The 25472-nt window shown below is 52.1% G+C and overlaps 1 protein-coding gene across 4 annotated transcripts in view; it reads right to left on the bottom strand.

The window, feature by feature from the left end:
• Positions 1 to 25065, bottom strand: part of SULF2 (sulfatase 2) — a 151672-nt gene extending 126607 nt beyond the window's left edge. The window contains exon 1 of one of the 4 annotated variants that reach the window (XM_047770932.1): positions 25001 to 25065. The gene's annotated coding sequence lies outside the window, so the exon portion shown is untranslated. Of the gene's footprint in view, positions 1 to 15634; positions 15698 to 16083; positions 16235 to 16284; positions 16820 to 25000 lie in introns of those variants that run through there. The other 3 variants (XM_047770929.1, XM_047770930.1, XM_047770931.1) reach the window with 3 other exon arrangements.
• Between the last annotated feature and the right edge of the window lie 407 nt (positions 25066 to 25472).

Below are 25472 nucleotides of genomic sequence, written 5' to 3'. Positions count from 1 at the left end.
CAGGCTGGGCCTCATCCTAAAGGAGCTGATATGCTGGTGGCAGAGACATTTAATGAACGAAGATGAATTTCAGATGATCCTAAGAGCTTTGAAGGGAGCTGTCAGGGTGACAGGATAGCATCAATCAGGGTTGGCCTCTAGGCCTCTGAGCTGACGCCAGAAGGTGGGTGAGAAGCTATTGTGGGCAAGCTGCTTTTTTAAAAAAAATTATTTTTAAGATTTTTTTTTTCCCATTGTAGTTGGTTTGCAAGATGCTTTTGAAGGAAAGGAAAAATCAGGTGCAAAGGCCCTGTGGTGGCAATGGGTTGGGTCGGTTTTTGAAGACCGGGATCAAGACCAGAAGGGCAAGAGCAGAGAGCAGGAGCGGCCGCCTGGCACTGACGAGGTGGCATGTCACCTGCCCCAGCCCCCGCTTTCCAGGTAGGCCACACCTGCTGCCCTTCCTGGGTGTTTAGGGGAAACGGGAATCAGATACAGATCTTTCCACCTCTGTTCTCTGTTCTTTTGTGTTGGTTGTGGACAAAAGCTTCCCTGGCAGCAAGTCACAAAGTTATTTCTGCAAAAGGCCGTTGGCCAAAAGCAATAAAGTCAGACCTCAACGGAGTCATTATTCACCTCTAATTGTGGGCTGGTTCTCGGTGTAGACTGCCTCGGCCAGGACTGACGATACCTGTCACCCCCCCTCCCGCGTGTTAAGTGTGTCAGCCCTGTTTACCCACGCAGATCTCCTCTTCAGGCTTCTGGGGATTGGAGAACAACATAAAAGGGATAAAAGGCTATGCCGACTGGCCAGTACTAATAATCCAATTATTTCCTTCCTTTCACCCAAATCCACAGCCCCCAGCACCACCCTCACTCCGGGCAGGGCCCCTGCTATTAGCAGACACGTCGCGGCTCACCTTGGAAACACTCACAATTACTCCAGAAGCTTGTAACTCACAGGCGGGGGAGGGAGTCTGAAGCAACTTTTACCAAATAACCTGCTAAATTTAGAGATGGGAGTCAGAGAGAATTTCCAATGACAGGTCCGTTTCCAGCCCTGGCAGCTGTGCTGCCTAATTAGCAGCTGGAAATAGGCTGCCATGTGGGAGGCAAGCCGGGGTCAGAGGGATGCTTTGAGCCGGGATCAGTTTCTCCGACGGCAAGTCTCACCACTGCTCGGGGACTCACGGGGTGTCACCAGGGGTACTGTGTGTCCAGGTGCACAGTGGCTGGAAGAAAGGGAGTGAGGGCTGGTGTCTGGGGAGGCAGGAGGATGCCCACTTTACCGGTGCATTCTCCCTTCCCGGGGCCAGCTCGAGTCAGCCCCATCTTTGGGGTGAGGATGCTGAGGCATGGCAGGGATTCTAGGAGCCGGCTGTGCCCCACAAAATGAGGGGGGCTCCCAGACCCTCAGCAATGCCTCAACTATGGGACCCCTCTTCTGGATGAGCTGCCACCCAGATTTGGGCATTCTACTTCTACCAGACTTAAAAAATATCCATCCATCCATCCATCCATCCATCCATCCATTCATTCACTTTAAAACATCAACTGCTCATCCTGGAAAAGAGCCACTTACTCAGGGGCTATGCAGAGGTTTCTAACTCTTTTGGTCCGTCCAGCTTCTGGTCCCCTCCTTTGGACACCAGCACCCCCTAATTTGCTTTTGAGGATTTATTCTGTCTCCTCTGTTAAGATGGCCCACCCTTTCCTGCCCTGTGATCCAAGGATGATCATGTGATGAAAGCTGGCGAATCAGGTTCTCTCCCTGGGCCCCTGACTTTCAAAGGGAGTGTCAAGGCCCCCCCCCCCCCCGAAAAAGCAGGGGTGTGTTGGTCTCACTGGAAACCCTCCTCCAGGAGGCTGCCAGCCACTCCTGCTCCTGGGGACGAACACTTAGAGGAGAACATCATTCATTCATTCATCCATTGTTTCCCCCGTTTCAAATAGCCAGTCAGCTGGTACAAAGACGAACAGGCTTAAGGGGCTCCTATTCTGGTGGAGGCATCACACGCAGTGCCTCAGATTCCTCAATTATGAAATGGGGATGGTAACAGGCCCTGAGCAAAAGGATTGATGTGATGATTAAATGCTTGGCAACAAAGGCCCCGTAGATCCCAGATTTTATTATTCTTATAATAAACGAAGTTGCAAGGCATTGTCCCTAGAGGGGTGGTCGCTTGGTATGAACAAAGCGTTGCAGCAAAGGACACACTTGAATGTTGTGTGTCCAGGCAGGCAACGTAACTGAGTGAGGCAGGCCCTTCGAGAGACAAACCTGAAACACACACTCCTTTCTCTCCAGCTCTCACTTTACCACCATTTTTTTGTCTTTTTAGGGCTACACCTGCGGCATATGGAGGTTCCCAGGCCAGCGATTGAATCTGAGCTGCAGCTCTACCTATGCTGCAGCCCCAGCCACGCTGGATCCTTGAACCCACTGTGCTGGGCCAGAGATCAAAGCCAATGCTTCTGCAGTGACCTGAGCCACAGCAGTCTGATTCTTAATCCACTGTGCCACAGCGAGAACTCCTCACTTTATCGCTTTTGATAGTGGCCTAAGAACAGAGAAATATTGCTCACCATGAAAGGAATAGCAGGGCACATGCAATGAAAATGGCAAATGAACTTGGCCGCAACCTCAGACTACAGGGAATGGGGGTGACTGTGGCAAAGTGGACACTATACCATCAGTGGGGTTAGAAGCCCAGTGTGGCTGGATATGGTCCACGTCTATTTTTCAGAAGCTGGAAACTCTAATTTTTAAATTGTGAAATCTCACAATTATTAAACATCTACCCCTTCAAAATAAACGTTAAAAATAGTGCGTAAGTTAAACCAAACATTGCTTTGAGTGGAATTCGGGCACTGGTGAGCCAGCCTGTGCTGTCCTATGCCTAAAGGATGGCAGAGCCAGGAGCCCTCACTTTGCTCAGTTCTAAAACACGATTAGAACATCCCCGTGCACCAGACTGAACATCTGAATCCCCCCAGATCCGTATGTTGAAGCCTGAACCCCCAGTGTGATGGGTTCCGAAGCTGGGCCCTCTGGGAAGGTGATTAGGTCACGAGGATGGAGCTCTCATGAAGGGGACCAGCGCCCAGAGAGCCCCTTCCCCCTTCTGCCCCGTGAGGACACAGCCCGAAGGTGCCATCTGTGCACCAGGAAGCAGGCAGGCCCTTGCCAGGCACCGAAACTGGTGGCTCCTTGACCTTGGACTTCCCAGCCTTCAGGACTGTGAGGCTGTGGTTTAGAAGCCACCCTGTCTCTGGTTTCCCTGTACAGCAGCCCGGACAGACCAAGACACCCCAAGCAGACACTTGGCACCCTGCCTGGCACGGAGAACCTTCTCGATGGCTTGGGGGAAGGAGGTGAGAGAGGCAGGTCTCCTTGTTGGGGGTGGTGGCGGGAGGGGGAAGAGCTGTCCTTCTGAGGGCTCAGGGCAGCAATCGTCCGCCTAAGAAACCAGGGGGAGTTCCTGTCATGGCTCAGTGGTTAACGAATCTGACTGGGAACCAAGAGGTTGTGGGTTTGATCCCTGGCCTCGCTCAGTGGGTTGAGGATCCGGTGTTGCCATGGCTGTGGTGTAGGCCAGTGGCTACAGCTCCAATTCAACCCCTAGCCTGGGAACCTCCGTATGCCGGGAGCGTGGCCCTAAAAAAAAAAAAAAAAAAGAAAAAAAAGAAACCTCATGTGGCCTGGTACTAGTCAGAAGGAGAACATTCTGCCAGCCTTTCTGCAGGGCCTAATGGCCCTGTGCTGCGGCAGGAGGGGGCTGATAACTCAGTGAGAAGGACGTTAGTACAAAGCTGGGCTCCTCCACTGGGCCAGGTACCAGGAAGGGACAGGGGCTGGTGACTGGAACCCTCTCCACTCACACCTTTTTTGTTTTTTGCTTTTTAGGGCCACACCCACGGCATTTGGAGGTTCCCAGGCTAAGGGTCGTATCAGAGCCCCAGCCCAGCAATGGGGGATCTGAGCCACATTTGCAACCTACACCACAGCTCACAGTAACGCTGGATCCCCGACCCACTGAGTGAAGCCAGGGATCGAACCCACATGCTCATGGATGCTAGTCAGACTCATTTCGGCTGTGCTATGATGGGAACTCCCGCCATTCGTATCTTTGCTTTTGGCAAATGACAAACAGGCTTCGACTCCCTTGCCTTGAGCAGCCACCTTTGAGCAAGGAGCCCCCAACACTAGAGTCAGATCCACCTGCAGACTTCCAAGCCTCCTTCCTTGATTCCTTCCTGCCCCAGATATTTCCTGAGCACACAGAGAGTGTCGGGACTTGTTCTAGGTGCTGGGGGTACAAACAAGGTCCCTACAACCAGGTAGCTTGCTTTTTAGCGAGAGGACAAAGACACAAAGAAGCAAATTGAGATAATCCCAGCGAGTGTGAAGCGCTACACACATAAACCAGGGTGGCGTTCTCAGCATTCTGAGGAGGTGACATTTGAGCTGAGACTTGAAGGATCTGGAGGAGCCAGGCTTGTGATCCTCTGGCACAAGAACGGTCTAGGTCGAGGGAGCAGGCTGTGCAAAGGCCCTGGGGTTGGCACAAGCTTTGATGCAGCCAGGGAACAGAGAGGAGGCCAGCATGACTAGTGGACATGCTGAGAAGAGTGTGGAGTCAGACGGAGGTGGGGCTGGGTGGTGCAGGGCAAAGAAGCACATGACAAGGAATCTGGACCCATTCTGGGCATAACGGGCCCCTGGAGGGAGGGTTTTATTAGAGGATCTACCAGCCCCGACAAGTGCTTTTGAGACTCTGCAGAAATGCACTTCATCTAGCACCTTCTCTCCTGCTTCAGCAGTCCTCAACTTCAGCTGGCCATGGCAATTGCCTGGGAGCTGGAAAACAGCCTGGTGCCTGCACCTGCACCCCCACCGCCACCCTGGGGTGCTCATTGAATTGGTCTGGGTCCGGCTGCTCTGGAGATGCTGTTAAGAACCCTAGCTCTGCTCACAAGCATCTCCCCAAGCACATGGGGATAAGTCCCATCCTGGGTTCCCAGGACAGGCTCAGGGTCCTATCCTGTAGGTCTGTCCCCTCTAGGTGGCTTCACTGAGGTGAGGGGAAGGGGCAGGGTGCGACATGGACGGGAACTAGCCCATCAGCTCAGGAAGCCAGAGACTCAGCTCTAAGCCCAGTTGTGCCTTCACGGCCATCTCTCTGAGCTAGACTTTCCTTTTCTGTAGGAGGCAAACCAGTGGCCCTTCTCGCAAGCAGAGTGGCTGAAAAGACCACCCAGGATGCCAGGTGTAACAGCACTGCAAGAGCTAAAAAGCACAGACACAGCCGCTATGGAAGACAGTTGGCTTCTCAAAAAATTAAAAATAGAACCCCTGCCACATGATCCAGCAATTCCACTTCTGGGTATTTATCCCAAGGAAATGGAATCACTCAAAGAGCTATCTGCACCCATCATGTTCACTGAAGCATTACTTACAAGAGCCAAGATGTGGAAATAAGCTAAGTATCCATTGATGGATGAATAGATTCAGAAAATGTGGTATAGGTCTACAAAGGATCACCCAGCCATAAAAAAGGGATTTCTTGCCATTTGTGACAACACGGATGGACCTTAAGGGCATTATGCTAAGTGAACTAAGTCCGAGAGAGACAAATACTGCATGATCTCACTTATAAGTGACATCTAAAAACAAAACAAAACAAACAAACAAAAACCAACCCAAACAAAACTGAACTCCTAGAGCTGCAGAGGACACACTGGGGGTTGCCAGAGGCAGAGGTGGGCATGGGGTGGAGGTGAGCGCGATGGATGCAGGCGGTCAAAGATCCAAACTTCCAGATGTAAAATAAATCAGTCCTGGGGATATAGTGTACAGCAGGGGGGCTGGAGTTAACAATACCAGGTTGCATATTCGGAAGTTGCTAAGAGAGATCGTGAAAGTTCTCATCAAAAGAAAAAAAAAAAGCTGTAAATATGTGCAGCGATGGACTTTTTTGGTTTTGTTTTGGGCTGCCCTGAGGCAGACGCAGTTCCTGGGTGAGGGATGAGGATCTAAGCTGCAGTGGGGACCTACACGGCAGCAGCGACAGCAACGCCGGATCCTTAACCCACTGTGCCGGGCTAGGGATTGAACCTGCGTCCCGGCACTGTGGAGACGCTGCTGATCCTGTGGTACCACAGCAGCATCTCCGTGGTGAGGGATGTTGAAACGTCCTGGGGTAATAATCATTTTGGAATGTCTACAGAAATCATTATGTTGTACATTGAAAATGAATACAAGGCTATGGGTCAACCCTATCTCAGTTAAAAAAAAAAAACCTCAAAAGGCTCTACCAGGATGAGCAATAATAACTATGAGGATAATAATAATACCTGCCTTCGGAGGCAAGTTCCATGTGCCCACGCACTGTCCTAGTGCATCACGGTAACTGCAGGAGGAGGCTACTGGGATTATTCCCAGGTTAGGTTACAGAAGAGGAAAACTGAGGCTCAGAGAGATTCAGGGACTTGCCCAGCTCTGCCCAGCTACTGAGTGGCCACGCGGGGATTTGAACCAGGAAGTCTGGTTCTGGAGGCTTCCATGACCTTCACTATGACCACGCAAAGATTCTCTGGGCGTTCGTACGTCTGATCTTCTGTACCCTCGTCATCTCCTGCCCAGGTCGAAACCACTGATGCCCAGAGCAACCCAAGAACTTGTCACCCCAGGGAGTTCCCGTCGTGGCGCAGTGGTTAACGAATCTGACTAGGAAGCATGAGGTTGCGGGTTCGATCCCTGGCCTCGCTCAGTGGGTTAAGGATCTGGCATTGCCGTGAGCTGTGGTGCGGGTTGCAGATGCGGCTCGGATCCCGCATGGCTGTGGCTCTGGCGTAGGCCGGTGGCTGCAGCTCCGATTCGACCCCTAGCCTGGGAACATCCATATGCCGTGGGAGCAGCCCTAGAAAAGGCAAAAAGACAAAAAACAAAAACAAAAAGAACTTGTCACCCCACTCAGTGGAGGGGCTGGTCCATGCCAACCACATGGGTTTATTTCATCAGTTGGAACTGGGATGTTTTAAAACGTGTCCACAGTGGGGGGTAAGGATCAGAAAGAGATCTTGGGGACAACCTGAGGCAGAAACTATGGGTGCCTCACCTCCTGTCACTCCTTGGTCTCTAGGACCCCCAATTTTTCAGGTGGCGGCTACTCCTCCACCCTGACACCAAGCCAGCATTAGTCTAAGCCAGTGGTTCATGGCGGGGGGGGGGGGGTGTTAAATGACGGAGCCCCTCAAAGGGGTGCTCTCCAAGGAGTTTGGGAGTTTGGGGTTGTCACGTGACTGAGGGATGCTTCTGGCATCTCATGTGGGTACAGGGATGGCGGGTAATTTGCAAAGCACCACATGGTGAAGAACTGTCCCATTTCCAGCTCGACTTTCGAATGTCCCACCACGTAGAGGAAAAAGCTTTGACAGGTCTCTGACCTTAGACGTGAACTCCATTTCACATACAAACACAAAAAGATGTTTTTGTGCGGTTCTACCCTCCACTGGATTTTCCGGGAAGGCAACCACTAAGTAAACTGAGGGAACACTGTAGGTTGTTTCATCTGGAAAGTTTGGTACATTATTCACTATGTTGGAAAATCACATTGCTTATGGCCATAGCACTTGGGGTATTCGAGCTGCCAAAACCAAGCATCCGAATCCCAGTGCATCTGCAGCTGTCAGATTGATGAGACTCTCCACTGGTGTGAGCATCTGACGGCTTCACTACATCTTCTGATGTAGCTGTGCCGAAGCATCCATAGGTTGCAAGACACATGTGTAATTATAAATCTCTTGCCTTTTTAGCTTTCCTTTCAATAATAGTCAGGGTACTTTATCGATTACAGCATATGTGTGGATAGGTTATATCATCCATGAATTTACTACAGGTAAACCTGGCAAAATATATTTGGTGGAAGAGGATGTTTAAGGAGTTCCCGCTGTGGTGCCATGGGATTGGCAGCATCTCGGGAGTGCTTGATCCTCAACTGTGAACAGAGGGTTAAGGATCCAGTGTTTCCGAAGCTGCAGTGTAGGTTGCTATGGTGTCGCTCCCTGGTCTGGGAACTCCATATGCTGTGGGGCAGCCACAAAAGAAAAAAAAAAAAAAAAAGAGAGAGAGTTTGACCCGTTCGCTTGGGGAACCACTGAGCTAAGTCAAACATGAAAAGCTTATTTCCTTTTGCCACTGTCTAGCTTAGAGGTGAGTACGAAACCCTGCGATCTTGCTCTCTGATTAAAAGAGAGACACCAAAGAGTCCTGCTCTTTAACCCCATTTTGTATGTGGATGTGATGTCTGGAGCTGTGGCAGCCATCTTGAGACCATGAAGTAACAAAGATCAAAAACATGCTGAGGATGAGAAACAGGCTGGGAAGATCCTGGGTCTTTGATGGCATTATTATATTATTATATATATTATATATATAATATTATTATTATATATTTTATTATTATTATATTATTATTATATCAACAAATTGGCCCTTGCACGCTCCTGCTTTGGACTCTTGTTATGTGAGAATTCAATATTTCTATTGCATAAACCACTCTCAGCCAGGAATTCTATTACTTGCTGTGAATAATATATCCTGATTTATACTCAAGCAATTAGGACTCCAAACCACGAAGACTCTAGTAGGCTCTCCTGCTCTTTGAAATATCCAGGTAAGTGGCCTGCAATTAGACAGCGTCTGTGGACAGTGTCTGTCTCTTGAACAGGCCAGAAGGGCTGCTCCTTTCACCAGAGCATGGATATCTCCCAAACTTCTTCGGCTAAAAACATTCCCCTTTTCTGGATGCTGCGGTGGGTCAAACCACCTGCTGGGGCCCTGGCCTTCAGCCAATAAGAAAGGCTACTGGCAACATTCTTTCCCTAATACATCTGGCTTCTACTTGGCCAAACCCATCTCGGGTGCTCCCGGGATGGCCCTGCCCATCCCTTCACACACACACAAGCCCTGTTCACAACGCCTGGGAGTTTCGGATAGAACTTAACCAAGTTTCAAGCAAGGCCCAGGCAGGCAAAGCAGTGGATCCGGGCCTTCTGTAAGATGAAACAACATGGCAGAGGCCAGGGTCACCAGACAACGTGTGCTTTGGAATCATACAAAGAGACCATGGACAATTCAGAATAGCGGTGGCTGCGGGTTAGAGCGAATTCCCTGGTGTCTGGGCTGCAGCATCTTGGAAGACCACGCCAACAGCTATTCTATCTGGAGGCCTCACAATGCACCTGAGGCCCAGGGGCCTGTATGACCTTAAGCCATTTCCCAAGGGCATCTGTTGCAGAGTGATGACTATTTGGCTCTGTCTGCTAATCCCTGAGAGGTGAGGAGATGGACGAGGTGGAGCAAGGGAGGAGGTTCAGCTTGAGCCTTTGGGGATTTCTCAGGAGTGTCATAAAGAGGTGAGCATGTGGGACGTACTAAGAACAGTCATCGACTCGATGCATGACAGGCGCTGGGGCAGGGGAGGAGGAAGGAAACTCCACCAGAGAACAAAACACCTTCTCCCTAGCGGATCACATCCAGTCCCAAGGCTTAAAATAACATGGATGCACTGATGACTCCCCAGTTTCAGTTGCCAGCCCCAACCAGCTCCAGATGTGTGTATCCAGCACCCAGGGAGCTTTCTGCCACCCAGGTGGAGTGTCATCTAGACCCAGCTTTTCCACAACTAACTTCTGGATCTTCCTTCCTCCTCCAAACCTTCTCTTCCAGTCTTTCCAATTTAGGAATCACCCCACACAAAGCCACCTGGCCATCTTTGACTTCTTGGTCCTACAGATATTGGGGGCTGCATGATTCTTTGTTGTGTGTGGGTTTTTTTTGGGGGGGGGCACCCTGCACATTGGAGGATGTTGAATCGCATCCCTGGCCTCCACCTGCTAGATACCAGGAGTATCCCCTCCCCTAGTGGTGGCAACTCAAAATATCCCCAGACACTGCTAAACGTCCCCAGGAGGTACAGTTGTCTTTGGTTGAAAACTACAGCTCTTCCCTTATTTTGAGCATCTGATCCACCAGAAAGAACCACTGGCCCTGCCTCCACCCATTTCTCTCCATCTCTGTTGATATCACTACCACCCTGGCCAGTAATGAGCTCCCCATCCTCAGAGCCCGGCTTCCACCTGCAAAGCATCCCTCTCTAGGGCAGCCAGTGAGATCTTCTTTAGAACACCAATCATGTCCTTCCCTGACTTAGAACTCTCCAGTGGTTTTCCATTTCATCTGAAATGAGACTTTTTTCCCACGTGGCCCCGTCTTCTCTCCTCCCTGCCCCCAACTTACCCCCTGCCCTCTACCTCACTGGCCTTCTATTTGTGTGTTTTTTTGAACTATAGATAATATTCTTTTATTTATTTATTTATTTATTTATTGTCTTTTTAGGGCCATACCCGCAGCACATGGAGGTCTAATTGGAGCTGTAGCTGCCGACCTACGCCACAGCCACAGCCACGCCAGATCCGAGCTGCGTCTGTGACCTACCCCACAGCTCACGGCAACGCCGGATCCTGAACCCAGTGAGCAAGGCCAGGGATCGAACGTGCAACCTCAGGGCTCCTAGGCGGATTCGTTTCTGCTGGGCCACAATGAGAACTCGAGTTTGTGTTTTAAACAGGCCTCTTGGCTAGGCCATTCCCCGCTACCTCTGGGCCTTTGCACAGGCTGTTTCCTCTCCCTGAAATTCTCTTCCCCCAGATCTTCCCTAGGCTGGATCATTCTCAAGATGTAGAGGCCACACGTCAAAAGTCCCATCCCCAGAGAGGCCTCCTCCCCTCGGCCCCATCCTTTCCCACCACATCACTAGCTGGTTTCCTCGGTAGAGCCTGTCACTTGCTGAGAGAGCCTGGGACTTGACTGCTTGTGTATCATCTGCTTTCACCCTCTGGAACGGATGTTCCATGAGAGCAGATCCTCTCGGTTCACGCGAACGTCTACTGCAGCGCCTGGCACGCAGTAGCTGCTCAATAAACACGTGTGCACGGATGAAAAAAGAGGAATGCCCTCTTCGCCCGTACAGCAGTTTCTAGAACACCTTCACATGCCTGATCTCACTTAGAGCAGCTCCTCCGCCTTCCAGCAGCCCGTGCGTTAGACAGGAGGACGAGACGTGCACCCTTGAGGGCCCTCATTCCACCTCTCTGGTGATGTGGGATACACACACACACACACACTCAGGGCACTCTGGTTCCCTTCAGCAGCCAGGCCCCTCCTGGGGGTGGGGTCTGATTCAGCAGGGTCTGGAATTTGAGCAAGTACCTCCAGACAATTCTCATGTTGGAAGGTTGGCACACACTGCCCCGGCCACAAGAAAGCCCAGAATCAAGGCTGGGGGCGGGGGGTGGTGCCCATGTCAGACACGAAGGCAGAAAAGTCCAGCCTCCCATGCCCGCTGACCTCAGTGGAGGCTGCCTGCCCAGCAGCTGTTTCTGGGGTCCCCACCTCCACCAAAACGGAAGCGGTCCATCCAGCCATCCCCTCTCACATTCCTGTCCCCCCTTAGCACAGGCGTTGGCGGTCTGCCTCCCCACCAACCAGGCTCCCTTCCCTGGTGTCCCCTGACCCTTTGGGGTGTGCCCCTCAGCTCCAGGTTGGGTCCTGGGAGCCTGGCCTAAGCCCACTGTCAGGAACTCATTTCTGTGGCCAGTGATTGGTCGGAAGTGAGCACGTGACATAAACCAGTCCAACCGGAGGGACCCTTGGGCCCTGGGTGGGCATCACCAGAAAAGAGGCCTGGGTCTTTTCTGGTGGGCTTGAACCAGAGAGGAGGAGGGAACAGCCATGACCTCAACACCGTAATCACGAGACCAGCCGACGTTACTGAGGGCTTGCCTGTGTCAGACGCCACGCCAAGCACTTGACATGGATGGCGTTTTATCCTTTCCTGCCAGCCAGGAGAGAGGTGTTCCGATCACTGTCATTTGCCGGATGAGAACACTGAGGCATAGAAAGATTATGTGCTGGGGATCACAGAGCCGGGCGGGTAGCCAGGCAGCCTGGCTCTCCTGACCACCGTGCCAGAGCCTGCTTGGCCGTCGGAGCTGGAGAGACCAGTCCTGTGGAAGGAGGCGCAGAGATGGACTGGGACAGGTTCTCAAGCCAAAATCTGAGCCTTGACTCAGCTGTGCCTGAAGCTGTGACCTTAGTGGTTTGGGGGTCATGAAAGCCACTAAGCCCCCCCCCCCCCTTGCTGGTTTGAGATTTCTCCCCTCCTCATTCGGTGGCTTTTACAAGAGCAAAGATGCTGATGACTTTCCAGCCCCTCTGGGAAAACACTCCCGATAAGCCACTTGTGACAGGCACACAACAGGGGCCCAGCGAACATCAGCCGAGGTGGGTAAAGGCGGCTCTGGCTTCCCACTCTTGAACCTGCCCAGTCCGTGACCTGACACCGCCTGTGGCCAGCCCAACACCACTTCCCCTCTCAGTTCTGAGTGAGGCCTACTTCCCTAGCAACCACCTCAATTAGGCAATCACACCATTTATCAGGATGCCAGCTAATGACAATGAACTCAGGGATCGTCCAGTGTGGCAGTGCCTCGAATCCGGATCAGGGCCCGTCACGAGGGGGCCCATGGAAGGCAGGGAGCTCAGCGGGGAGAGGCAGCCCCAGCTTCCACATCCAGTGGCCACACAGAGCCCAGGCCTAAAACAAAGGGGTCTGGACCCCCCGGGCCACCCCTCCAGGGACAGGCTGATGCGATTCCATCACCAACCACAAGAGGGCTGCACCTCTAGGAGCATCTGAACCCTCTCACCCTGGCTTGTTTAGGGGTGCAAATCCTCACCTCAGATCTTCTGGCTTTTTTTTTTTTTTTCTGCCAGCCGGGAGCAGTATTTCCCTTTGCACCCTGACTGGGGGAGTGGCGGGGTTGGGGGGGTGGAGAGTGAGTGAGTGAGTGAGTGTGTGTGTGTGTGTGTATTTGCAGGGAGGAGGAAAGATTGCCAGGCAATCAAGGATTTTTCTTAGGGCAATCCTCACTCTCCAAATGAAAACACAAACCCCAGACTCACCCACCCAGTGGAGGTTTTTAGAGAAGGGTGGGATGACTGAGGGGCCTCAAAGTTGGATTGTCTGATTGCTCTCTCTTCCGCTGCACGTCTGGTGTCTTTGTTTGTTTGTTTGTTTCTACACTTGGCAAAAGGGCCAAGGTCAGGGAAGGAGGAGAATCCAGTGGGTCAGAGTGGACCTCGGAGCCTCAGGGCCTCTCCAATCCCAGCTCCACCACGAACCAGCTGTTGGAAAGTCAGTATCCTTCCAGTGCCTTCGTTTCCTCCTAACCCGACAATCATAGGACCTGCTTCAGTTTCCTTCTCTTTAACATGACAATCACAGGACCTGCCTGGGGGGGTTTGTGCAGAAGGATTTAGAACAGTGCCTGGCCTGGGACACAGTAAGTGTTATCTATCATCTCAAGACTAAGCCCTTTCTTTTCATGATAAGCCGGTCAGAGATATTCTGATATTCTTCTGCAGGCCAAGCCTTCTGGTCTCTTTCTGAGGGGAGGACATTTAAGAATAGACTGGAAGGAGTTGGGGGATAGTCCCATTCTGGCTGACTCAGGAGACCAGACGCTGCCCTCTTGAGGCAGGTCCAAACCCGTAAATCCAACATATCCAGGGAAAGGAAGAGGAAAATCTTACTCCCACATCCAAAGGATGGATTCAGGCATGACGGGTGTGACCTCGCACCAGCTAGGTCCCGGGGATGGCAGCTAAAGGGAGCTGTTGAATGGGAGGCACACACATGCCTGTGTGTATGCACACAACACACACACACACACACACAGAGCCCCACTGTCCTTCTCCAGGCTGAGGCTTTTTTTTTTTTTTTTACAATCAACTCATCATTCAACCCTTAAGTCTGAAAACATAACATGTTATTAAGGTTTCAGAAAAAGCCATAAATTCAAATTAAAAAAACCCATAAACATACACAACGCCCAAACCCACACTAACTCTCAGCCACAGCAGCTATGCCAACATTGTGCATTTATGTCCATAAACTTGGCCCAAGGCAGGCAGATCCTTTATGTGTAAACACCCACCAGCCAAGCCCTCGGCCATCATCTCCCCTCAAGCCGCTTATTAGGATGCTAAATTGTTAAATTACACACTGAGACAGGCTGCTGTGAATTCTCTCCTCCACAGGTGAGAAGCAAAGCTGGAAGGACCTCTTTCAAGGCGAGTGGTCTTGAGCCTCTTCGCCCCCTTTTTCTATAAGGAATGAATGGCTTTCATTTAATTACAACCCTCCAGTGGTTCTGTAGTGGGGAGTGGAGATGCAGGAAGAAACCCCTTCGCTATTAACTACAAGATGAGAGTAACTCTTCCTGATCTGGGGAGAGGTGCCGGGCGTCCTCCAGGAAAAGCCCACCCTCCCTGCGTCTCCATCCCCCAGAGAAGCCGCTCCAGAGCAGCCTCCCTTCTCGGCCCCAGAGGAAGGGGGGGAGCGGCACTGTGGGAAAGAGGCAGGGGACAGATGGAGGGGCACGCGGGCGGGTGTCCCTACGAGCACAGATGTGCAAATACCCAGATTCGAGTGTAAGCTGAATGTAATGACTTGGTTAATTAAATATTGACTTTTAACTCAAAAAATGATTAAAACAAGCTGCAGGAAAGACTGTCCAGAGAGGAGAGGGGGTGGGGAATGATTCAGAACTTTCAGGAAGGGAGAAGAGAAGAAAGGGGATGGTCACAGTGAAGGGCTGGGCTTGCCCTACTATGTACAGGGGGGGTAGCCTTCAGTCTCCAGACAGGGAATTGAAGCTGGAGGTTTTTGTGCAGAACTAGGATTGGTGGGTTGTCTCTTTACATTTTTCCATCCTTAGGCCGAATCTCTTTCCCCAGCTGCCCTGAAAGTGGAACTGAGAGCTTCTAGTGCTCAGGAACTAGATTCTGTTTATTGCCTTTCTCTGGAACATAATGTAGCGCCGGGCACCAGGAGGTGCTCCAGAAATGCTTGTAGAACGAATGAATGAACTACTATAAAGATTTTTTTTTTTTTAAAGTGCACTCCTAGAAATCGCTGCAGCTTCACTGTCAGACTTCTGAAATCCTCGGGCGCCCAGGGAAGGGAGCGCCTCTCTACAAAGCGATGAGAACTGGTTCTGACCCGGCCTGGGAGGAAGTTTGTCTTTTTAATCCCGTTTGCCCTTTCGGTATCTGCTAGTTCCCAGTCTCTCGGAAGATCCGGTCCACCGCTTTCTCCCGTCCTGCCCGGGCAAGCCCCACGTGGTCTGGCTTCTAGCCGGTCCATTGGGTCTAAACTCAAAGGGGTCAAGAAGGCCATCCCCCTGCGGTCGGCGGGTCCCGGAGCGCTGCTCCCCACTTCCCCCCCCGGGGGCCTCCAGGGCTCCGCGTGGCGCTTCAGCGGGTCAGGGGCGCGGTGGGAGGCCCTTGCCCGCTCGCCCAGCCCGCCAGCGGGGTCAAACGGGTCATCCTCCCGCGGTCCGCCGGCGCCGGAGCCACCCTGCAGCCGGTCCGGTCCCACCTCTGTGCTGTGCACTGGGGCCGGAGCCGGGCGGTCGGGACCAGCCCGGGTTCACCTGGGTGGTGCTCCTGCCCGCGTTCACCCCGGGGCCGGGGCCGGCTCCAGGAGCCCCTGGGCCGCCCACCTGATCGCGGCGCTCCACTCACCAGCACGCACCCCCCTCGGCGGCCTCACCCGGCCCGGGGCGCCGCCGCCTCTGCCGCAGCCCGGCCGGGCCGCGGGGCGCAGGGGACTCCGCGCCGCCGCCGCTGCTGCTGCTGCCGCCGCCACCGCCGCCGCTGCTGCATCCCCGGCGAGTGCTGCTGCTGCTACCGCTCCTCCTCCCCTCCCTCCGCCTCCTCCCGCCTCTCCGCCGCCGCCGCCCCCGGCCCCCGCCCCGGCGCGCCGCCCTCGCCAAAGTCCGGGTCCGCGCCCCGCCCGGGCGGCTCTCGCAGCACCCCAACCCCTTGGCACCGCCGGGGTCCGGCCCCCAGCCTGCCTGCCGGCCGCCGGCTTCCGCGCGGGGGAGCCGAGCGCGCGCCGGGCGGAGAGCGGCGGGGGCCCCGGGGCCCCACGGCGGCGCCCTCCCCGCGCCCCCCGCGTGCCAGCGCTTTACCTCTGGGTGGAAGGACTGGCTGCCCGGCTGGCCCTGCTGCCCCCGGCGCCCGGTTCCGGCCCCGAAGTCCGGCCCCGGACGGGGCAGTGGCGGAGAGCGGGGGGTCCGGACGGCACTCCGCCTCCCGATGCCTCGGGACCCCGCTGGCCGCGCTCCCGGCGCCGAGCGCGCACCCTCGCCGGGACACAGACGCACACTCACCCGACACACACTCGCGCCCGCTCGCCCTCGGCTGAGAGTTGAAACAGCTGTGGGATTCGATTCGCCCAGGAGCTGGAAATGAGGGAGGGACGCGGGCCAGAGCCGTGCGTGCGTGTGTAACACACACACACGAGGAGGGCATCTCTAATAAATCAGAAATCACAATAAAGTCAGGAGGGCCATCGATCAGGTCCACTTGGCTGGAACGAAGAGAAAGAATCCTTGCCTCTTTTCCGCTTTCTTTTTCTTCTGCCTCTGAGCTGGAAGGAGCCAAGTGTTCCGCGGGGCGTGCAACAGTCCCGGACGGGCGCTCCCCTCGTAATGACACGTTAATAAATGTTTTCTTTTATCTGCTGTCACAAGGGCTCGCCCCGGTCTGCAAACACTCGACCGCCTTCGCTGAAAGCCGGCGCTCGCCTCTAACCACACGTTTCCCTTTGGAGACGCCGGCTCGAGGCCGGGCGGGCGGCTAGATCGCAGGGTGAACTGCCCACGCGCCCAGGAAGCTCCCTGAGACATTAACTTGAGCTCACGTGAAAAGAGCTGCCGTTGCCCAGAAATGGTCCGGGAATAGGAAAGAAAGGAGGAGACACCGGCTTCCTCGAGAGGGGAGGAATTCGACTCAAGGTGGTGCTGTCTACCGCGCTTTCCACTGTCCCCAGCGTCCCAGGAGAGGCCTGGAGGGGGACAGGGCTGACAGCGGTGGGCAATGAGCTGGCAGAGAACCAACTAGTAGCTGCAGAAAACCCCGCTCAGTTGCTAAGGGAAAACCGTTTCAGCTGTAGAGAAAGGTACTTGCAGGCAGGAGTAAGGGATTTAAACCTATTAACACTCTTACAAGGTATCATTATACCCATGTTACAGATGTGGAGACCAAGTCACAGAGAGGTTAAGTAACTGGCTCAAGGTCACCCAAAGGTAAGTGGTAGACTCAGCACTCGAACCCGAGATGCTTGGCTCCAGAGTCATGTTTTTAAGTCCCAGGCCATTGTTACTTTCCTACACAGCTTCTTTCTCTGCTGTGGTCTTTCATGCTCGCTGGGGTTGTCATATTGAGTAGATAAAAATGCAGAAGGCCCATGAGGATATATCTACACTAGAAAATTCTTGTTGTTTATCTGACATGCAAATTGAGTGTCCTGACCCTGTCGGGGGCTTTGGACTCTCCCCCATAATCTCCCTTAGCTACTGCAGATCAATTTACAGTCTAAGTAAATCAGAAAAATCTGGAACTTGCTTTTCCAAATGAGATTCTGGTGCCCACCTTTCAGGACCACTGAGGCTGCTGATCAGCTGTCCTCTGGTTTCCTGGGAACAAAACCTGAGGCTTCTTGATTCACCTGTTCTGCCTCCTCTTTGCAAAGGGACATCTCTGCTGCGGAACCTCTCGTATGGTGCTGTCCAGGGCAAGTACAAAGCTAGCTATGTATGTAATTTAAAATGTTCTAGGAGTTCCCGTCGTGGCTCAGGGGTTAATGAACCCAGCTAGTATCCATGAGATTGCAGGTTCGATCCCTGGCCTCGCTCAGTGGGTTAAGCATCTGGCGTTGCCGTGAGCTATGGTGTAGGTCACAGACATGGCTTGGATCCGCCTGGCTGTGGCGTAGGCCAGCAACTGTCGCTCTGATTTGACCCCTAGCCTGGGAACCTCCATATGTCACGGGTGTGGCCCTAGAAACACAAAAGACAAAAATAAAAAATAAAGTTCTAGTGGCTGCATTAAAAAAGAAACAGGTGAAATTAATTTTCATAGTGTATTTAATCCAGTATATCCTAAATATTATCACTCAACATGTAATCGATATACAAATTATTTTTTCTTACTAGGTCTTTGGAATCCAGTGTGTATTTTACACTTACAGCGCCTCTTAATTCGGACCAGCCACATGGGTAGGGGCTCCCATACGGGATAGTGCCGTTCTAGTTGGTTCTGTGGCCCACACTAGGTTATCTCCTCTGGTTCTCTCCATCTTTCAAGAAAACTGATCCTCAGAAAGGTAGAGGGTCACAAAGTTGACAAAATGGAATTTTGACGCACCCGAGGCTGTGCCTGGCTTTGGAACATGTATTTCCTGTGGCAGGAAACGAACTGGGACCTCAGAACCCCTTAGGGGTGTCTCAGGGGCCTGGGGTGGGGGAGGGAGGTGAGATCTGCCGGGGACGGGATCTGCCTTTGGGCCTGCTTTGCATCTTGGGTTCTGGAGACTCTCTCAGAAGTCACAGGGAATTCTGCAAAAAAAAGTTCATACATGCCCTGCCTTCTTTCAGGCCTCACGTTCAGGAACACAGCTCTCCCCTCGTCCCTCCCTGGGCTGTGCCTACAATTTTCTCCACATCCTGGTCTCATCAGGGAACCCTGGAAATGAGAGGCAGCTCACAGTCGCCTATTTGGGGCTGGAGGCGGGGCTGAGATGGTGTCATTTGATTATCTCTTTGGGTATTTATTCTTTCTACTGTTGCTGTTCAAAGGCCAAACATGGTGAAGTCTGTGCCCCGCCCTTTACTCTTTGTTAGGAAGAAGGAGATGGATCTTGTGAGTGCCTCTGTGTGTGTGTACACACCTCTGTGAGTGTGCAAGCATGTGTGTGTGTTTACTGCAGGCAGGTGCTGTGGATCGGGCTTCGGGTCAGGACCTAACTCACCAGCTCAGACACTCACGGGGTCAGAGGGTCTGCAAAGGGCCCTCTGGCCACATTTCCCCCCAAAATTCTCAGCCAACCCACGGTCCTCTGGGTCTGAGGCCTCAGTCTAAGTTTTCCGGGTTCTCTGCAGGCAGGTGGGGACCCCCGGCTTCATTTGGGAGCTCAGTGTCTGCCTGGGAAACACGAGGGGCCTCAGGAGCCCAGTAGCCCCCCAGCCTTGGAAGTGGCTCAGCCATGACTGGGGGGTGGCGCTCAGTATAATTCTCCGGCCCTTCCACCTCCTGACTCTGCAGCCCCAGCCACACTGTCTGGGACCCCATATGTCCTCTGTGTCCCCCCTCACTCTGATGGCATCTCTCACTGGGACCGTCCTGGCTGGATCATCGGGCTTCTCAGGCTCCTCTCCCCGCTCCCGACTCCCACCCCCTTGTTGGTTTAACCTGGAGGGGACCTTTCCCTTGACACCCACCAGCCTTGCGTCCTCCCCCCGCGAGTTCCCTGGAGGCTCTCTGTGCAGAAAGCCAGTCTGGTTCTTTCTACCTGGCTAAGCGAGAATGCTCCTCTCTTTCCTGGACGCCTATGCAACAATTAAAAAAAAAAAAAAAATGCATTCCTGCTGTGTGTTTCTTTATCTCTATCAAGAAGCTGAAACTCAGTCTGATTGTCCAAGCACTTCTGGCTGCGTTTGGATTGGAGTAGATGGGATTTTATGAGGGTTGTGAAAGTCGAGCTTTGAACATGTCTCAAACAAATTGGCGTGTGAAGGAGAAACATGACGGCAGAGAGGGAGGCTTGGGAACGTGATGGGGTTGGGGTGGGGGGGGGGTCTCAGAACTGGGGCACAGGTGGCTTTAATAATCCACACAAGTTTGGCCGTAACTTGCTTCTACAAAGCAGAAGAGGCTGCAGAGTTACCCCCAGGGGCTCGGGATCCAAATTCTCAGCTCCTGAGTGGGGACAGTTTTGCAAGGTTTTTCTAAGACAACTCCCAGCCTCATCCATAACGTTGTGAATTTGCGGTTAATTCTGCTGAGCTTTCACTTAGACCCAAGCTGTCTTGTCTGCAGCACTGCAATTGCATTAGAGAAAAACTGTTTACATTTCTTGAGATATTGTGATAATGAGAAACAGCACCATAACCCCCCATTAAGTCAAAAGAACATTAATTGTATTTCATGCTGCCTCCCTGGCCTGGCACGCTCACACACACATGCTTTCCTTCAGCAAAACAGGGCTCATCGTTTGCAGTGCAGCATCCCTTTCCCTCCTTAATTACATGTAATTGTACAGTCTAATTTATTCTAACGCCCGACGCCTGAAAGTGCACATTCATGAATCAAGGGTGAGATTGGGAGGTAGGAGCATTATAAACGGATATAATTGCAGTCTCCTGGGGGCTGCTTATGAGTGATCGCAAAGAGCAATGATGATTATTCTAAATTCTTACCAATGAAAGACAGTCAGACTGCCTCCAGTTAAGAACACAGATAACAGTGACGATTTATCTACTCGCTTAACAGTACACCAGTAGTTCTCTTTGGATTCATAAGCAAGAAAGTTTAAATGTGTGAATCTCATGTAACCTGTGATGGGATGAAACGGGCACGTAAGGGTGTTAGTCCTCGTGTAACTGAGTATTAAAATGAGTCCTGGGCCCCCGCCCCCCAGCACAGCCACAGGGCTTGTGGGTCTCTGTTGGGCTATGGTTTTCTCTTTTTCTTTTCTTTCTTTCTTTCTTTCTTTCTTTCTTTCTTTCTTTCTTTCTTTCTTTCTTTCTTTCTTTCTTTCTTTCTTTCTTTCTTTCCTTCCTTCCTTCCTTCCTTCCTTCCTTCCTTCCTTCCTTCCTTCTTTCTCTCCTTTCTTTCTTTTCTTTCTTCCCTTCTTTCTTTCTTTCTTGTCGCCTTTCCTGGGGCCGCTCCCATGGCATATGGAGATTCCCAGGCTAGGGGTCGAATCGGAGCTGTAGCCACCAGCCTATGTCAGAGCCACAGCAACGCGGGATCCGAGCCACATCTGCGACCTACACCACAGCTCACGGCAACGCCGGGTTCTTAACCCACTGAGCAAGGCCAGGGTTCAAACCTGCAACCTCATGGTTCCTAGTTGGATTTGTTAACCACTGAGCCACGATGGGAGCTCCAGGGCTATGGTTTTCTAATGGGGAAAAATAGGGTCCATTTGACCATAAATGCAATTCATTTTAGTCTCTGTGACCGCATGCCTCACTTTACATTCCCTGTCCAGAAAAATCCCTTTTGAACTTTGATTATGATAATTAATTTTTCAGTTATGATTAATGTCGGTGGTTGATTTAGTAAAAGTGGAATAATGACTCAACACTGCCCCAGGGTTGAAGTTCTAACTAACCCGGACTCTGACCGCACTGGCTGGTGACTCAGCTGATCACTTCAGGTCTCAGTTTCCTCTTTTTTTTTTTTTTTTTTTTTGCCTTTTTAGGGTTGCACCCACAGCACATGGAGGTTCCAGGCTAGGGGTCGAATCAGAGGTAAGCCAGGTTGAATTGGAGTCAGCTAGTCTCCAGCAACACGGGATCTGAGTCACATCTGCGACCTATATCACAGCAATGCTGGATCCTTTAACCCACTGATGGAGGTCAGGGATGGAACCAGTATCCTCATGGATGCTAGACCACTGAGCCATGATGGGAACTCCTCCGTTTTCCTCATTTGAAGAATGGGGCTAATACTGAGGATGTTGCAGGTTGTCAGATGGCCTCAGTGAGATTAATGAAGGTAAATGCACGCAGGGTGCCTGGCTGGGAGGTGCGCAATGAGTGTTCACCAATCAGAATCGGCACGGGGCTACCTTGCGCCTCCTAGAAGAAACCTGACTGTGAAAATCCAAGGCAGTTGTGGCCTTGCTGCCAGAGCAAACCAGAGCACGCCACTCCCAGGCTTAAAATCCCTTCCTCTTGTATGGAAACATCCGAATTCCTGAGCGGGACTGCAAGATCAAGACAGTCCCAACTCTGGCCACTTCCCCAACGTCTTCCTCTGCTCTGACTTCCTTTTTCATTATGAAAATTTCAAGTGAAAAATGGAACTAGTACAGTGGATATGCTCTACCCTCCACCCGGAATCAACAGTTAATATTTTGCCATGTGCCCTTCTGTGTTGCTGAACCATTTGAAAGGATGTCAAGGACACCATGACACATCAGTGCTCAGGACTTGAGTGGGCATCTCCTAAGAATGAACTGTCCCCCCGGATGACCTCCCCATCATTCTTATACCTAAGGAAATGGACAGTAATTCCACAGCCACTCCCCAGCTTGCTCACAGGAACGGAACACCAAGGGTTCCTTGCTCTTTTTCCTGAAGCCTTTGCCTGCCTCAGGGCCTTTGCACTTGCTATGCCCTCTCCCTGGAATACTCTTTCCCCAGATTTTGCTCTATGAGCTCCTTGTCATCATTCAGATCTCAGCTCAAATATCACCTCCCTGAATTCTCTCCTCTTTTATATAAAGACGTTTCTTGATCTCCCTATCTTCCCTCCCCATTTTATTGTCTTCCTATAACACGTCACTATATGAAATCCGGGATTTATTTTGTGTCCGTGACTATGGTCTATTTCTTCCTCCCCACCTTTACCCCACACTAGCTGCAGGAGCGCAGGGGCTGTGTCTGGTTTGTTCGAGGCACTGGGGCTGTGACGGCAAGCAATGTCTAGCACACAGTAGAAATTCAATAGGTATTTGCTAAAAGAAGAAGTGAATATTCCTGGGTGTGATGTTTTCAAACAGAAGAAGGGGTGAATGGAAGGATTGGGAGATTGGGATGCCAGCGTTTAGAGACAAATCCACAGGGGTTCAATCCCAGTGCCACCAGTCACCAGCTGTGTTACCGTGGGCCTCTGTCCCTTTTAGAACTCCTCTGCCAGATGGGGATGATGACAATCATTTCTGCTTCCTAGGGTTGTCACGCGTTATCCATGAGCTTACATACAAAATGCTTAGAACAGTGCCTGGCACATAAAAACCAACCTTCCTTATGCCCATTATAATTAATGTTAAATCAACTGGCCAGAGGCCCGTGATTTTAAGCCCCATTGGTTACTCACAGGTTCCCGCAGAACAGGTCCCCAAGCAGGACACCCAGGGGAAAACATCTTTGCAGGGCTGATGCGGCTGCAGCACTGGCCACATGCTGCCCTGTGAGAGCCATCGGGTCAACATTTGGCCTGAAAAATGGCTCTGGTTGTTTACACTGGGCATCTGGGCTGATGCTCCAGGTCCCATGGTTAAATATTTTGACTCTCACCCATGAGACCAGCCCTTGGAGGCTCAGATTGGATGGAGGCGTGGGAACCTGGAGAGGAGAGGACAAAAGGAGCCCCCTCCCTGCTGGGGCAGAGTGAACCCAAAGGCCTGGGCTCTGATCGGCGGGTCCCCTCCTACTCCCCTTGGCTAAATACTCTTGTGAATGTTACCTTATTACTGGCCTTCACATTTTTTTTTAAAAAAGGACATTCAGGGCTGGATGTCCAGTACGTAGGGGCACATAGGGAAATATGTGTTTTTCAGCTACAGTTGCAATAACAAATGAGTTAGGAAATCAGGAAAAAATATACCTATTTTTAGAGTTTTATAACAGAAGAAGCTTTTAATGGCAACCTGCATGTTCCCATTGATACCTGTTGGGTCTCCATGCAGGGGTGGCTTTGGCCGTGATCGATGCTGTCCTTGTCTAGACTGAGGGCAGGCTGTGTGGCCATCACGTCAGGATGGTCAGACGTGCCATTTAGACACAACTGTTTGTGACTGAAATAACAGGATCCATGTCAAGCCAGCCGCTTTTGTTGCTCCATGGATGTGACCGCCAACTATAGTCCTGATATTTTTTGTTTTTAAAATTATAGTTGATTTACAATGCTGTTTTCTGCTGTACAGCAAAGTGACCAAGTTTGTATATCTATGTATGTATGTGTGTGTATACATACACACACACACACACACACACACACACACACACACGCTACATGGGTATATTTTTCTTTTTTTTTTTTTCTTTTTAGGGCCACACCCGAGGCATATGGAAGTTCCCATCTTGGGGTCGAATCAGCTGCTGGCCTACCCCACAGCCACAGCCACGCCAGGTCTGAGCTACGTCTGTGACCTACACCATGGCTCACGGCAACACCAGATCCTTAGCCCACTGAGCAAGGTTGGGGATCAAACCCTCATCCTCATGGACATTAGTTGGGTCTGTTACCCCTGAGATGCAATGAGAACTCCTGGGTATTTTTTTAAAAAACAAACTTTATGAAAGTATAATTCGCAAAGTATAAAGTTAACCCATTTTAAGTGTACCATTGAATGACATTTAAATTGCCAGAGTCATAGCACCATTACCATAATCTAGTTCTAGAATTTTCTCGTTACCTCTCATGATACGACCCCTCATGGGCATGGGTTATTTTAAAGCTTTCCAGGTGATTCTAACCTGCAGCTGGGCTGAGAGCCCTGCCTGGGGGGCAGCACCTCAGGAAACAGAGGAGAGTGGGACAAGGGGGCCCAGAGGTTGCTGAAGCCCCTGGTGACACTGAAATAAGCGTGTACTTAAAAGAATGTAAATGAGCACCCGCAGGAGCAGTTTGGACTGTGGGGAGGATGGGGAGGGTGAGGTGCGTGGGGAGAGAGATGGAGGCTGGTCTGCTGAGATGCTTTGGTGGGAGCCCAGACCTTGGTCTAGAAAGGTCCATCTGGGCTGTGGGTAGTGCTGGCAGCATGGGGGAGGAGCACACGCCACATTTCCGCCTGGAGAGAGAGGCCTGTGCTCGCTTCCCAGTCCACGCATCCTACCTCCCTGGGAAGTTAGGGGGGGACAATGGTGGCTGGGAGCAGGGGTGCCTAGAGTCAGCTCCACGGGGGTCACCGTTGCCAGAGGGGCGAAGCGCCTGAGGACACACAGCGGGGCAAAACCAGGGCGAGTAAGGGACCCGGGAGCCCTGCTCTTTCCGCCTTGGCGCAGCTCCCCGAGTCTGGGAGGGCTCTGGACGGCGGCTGGGCCAGCTCCGTCCTGCTTAGAGTTCCAGGACCCCAAAGAGTCCTCTTACCTTCCTGCCAGTGGGATCTTGTCTTGCCCCCAGGCTCTGTCCCCAGAGGTGACTCCCGTCCGTCACAGTGCTGTCCCCTGCCCCGGCAAGGCAGACTCTGCCACTTGGCACCCAGGCTTATCGTCATCCCGTGCCTGCTCCTGGTGACTCACCGTTTCTGCTTTTGCATCCGGTCACCTGTGGCTCTGGCAGGCGCTCATGCCCGCAGGGGCTGGGCTGCCAACCAAGACGGCAAGCAGAGGCTTCTGTGAAGAGCTGGCCTGATCCTGGTCTGTCCTCCTCACCTTGGAGAGAGGGATTTAGGAGTGTAACACCTGTAGACTGGAAAACACTCACTGCACGTGCTGGGGCTTGGCTGCAAACAATAGAGCCACTTGGGCTAGTTAAAGCAAGAAAGGGATTTGTTAATGCATATGAAGTGTTCCCAAATCCATGGGAAGAGTAGGCATCCAAAGACAAGGTTGGAAGCTGT

Source organism: Phacochoerus africanus, chromosome 3 (assembly GCF_016906955.1).
Source record: "Phacochoerus africanus isolate WHEZ1 chromosome 3, ROS_Pafr_v1, whole genome shotgun sequence".
In the NCBI taxonomy this organism is placed as follows: domain Eukaryota; kingdom Metazoa; phylum Chordata; class Mammalia; order Artiodactyla; family Suidae; genus Phacochoerus; species Phacochoerus africanus.
This window is presented reverse-complemented; position numbering and strand designations above follow the sequence as displayed.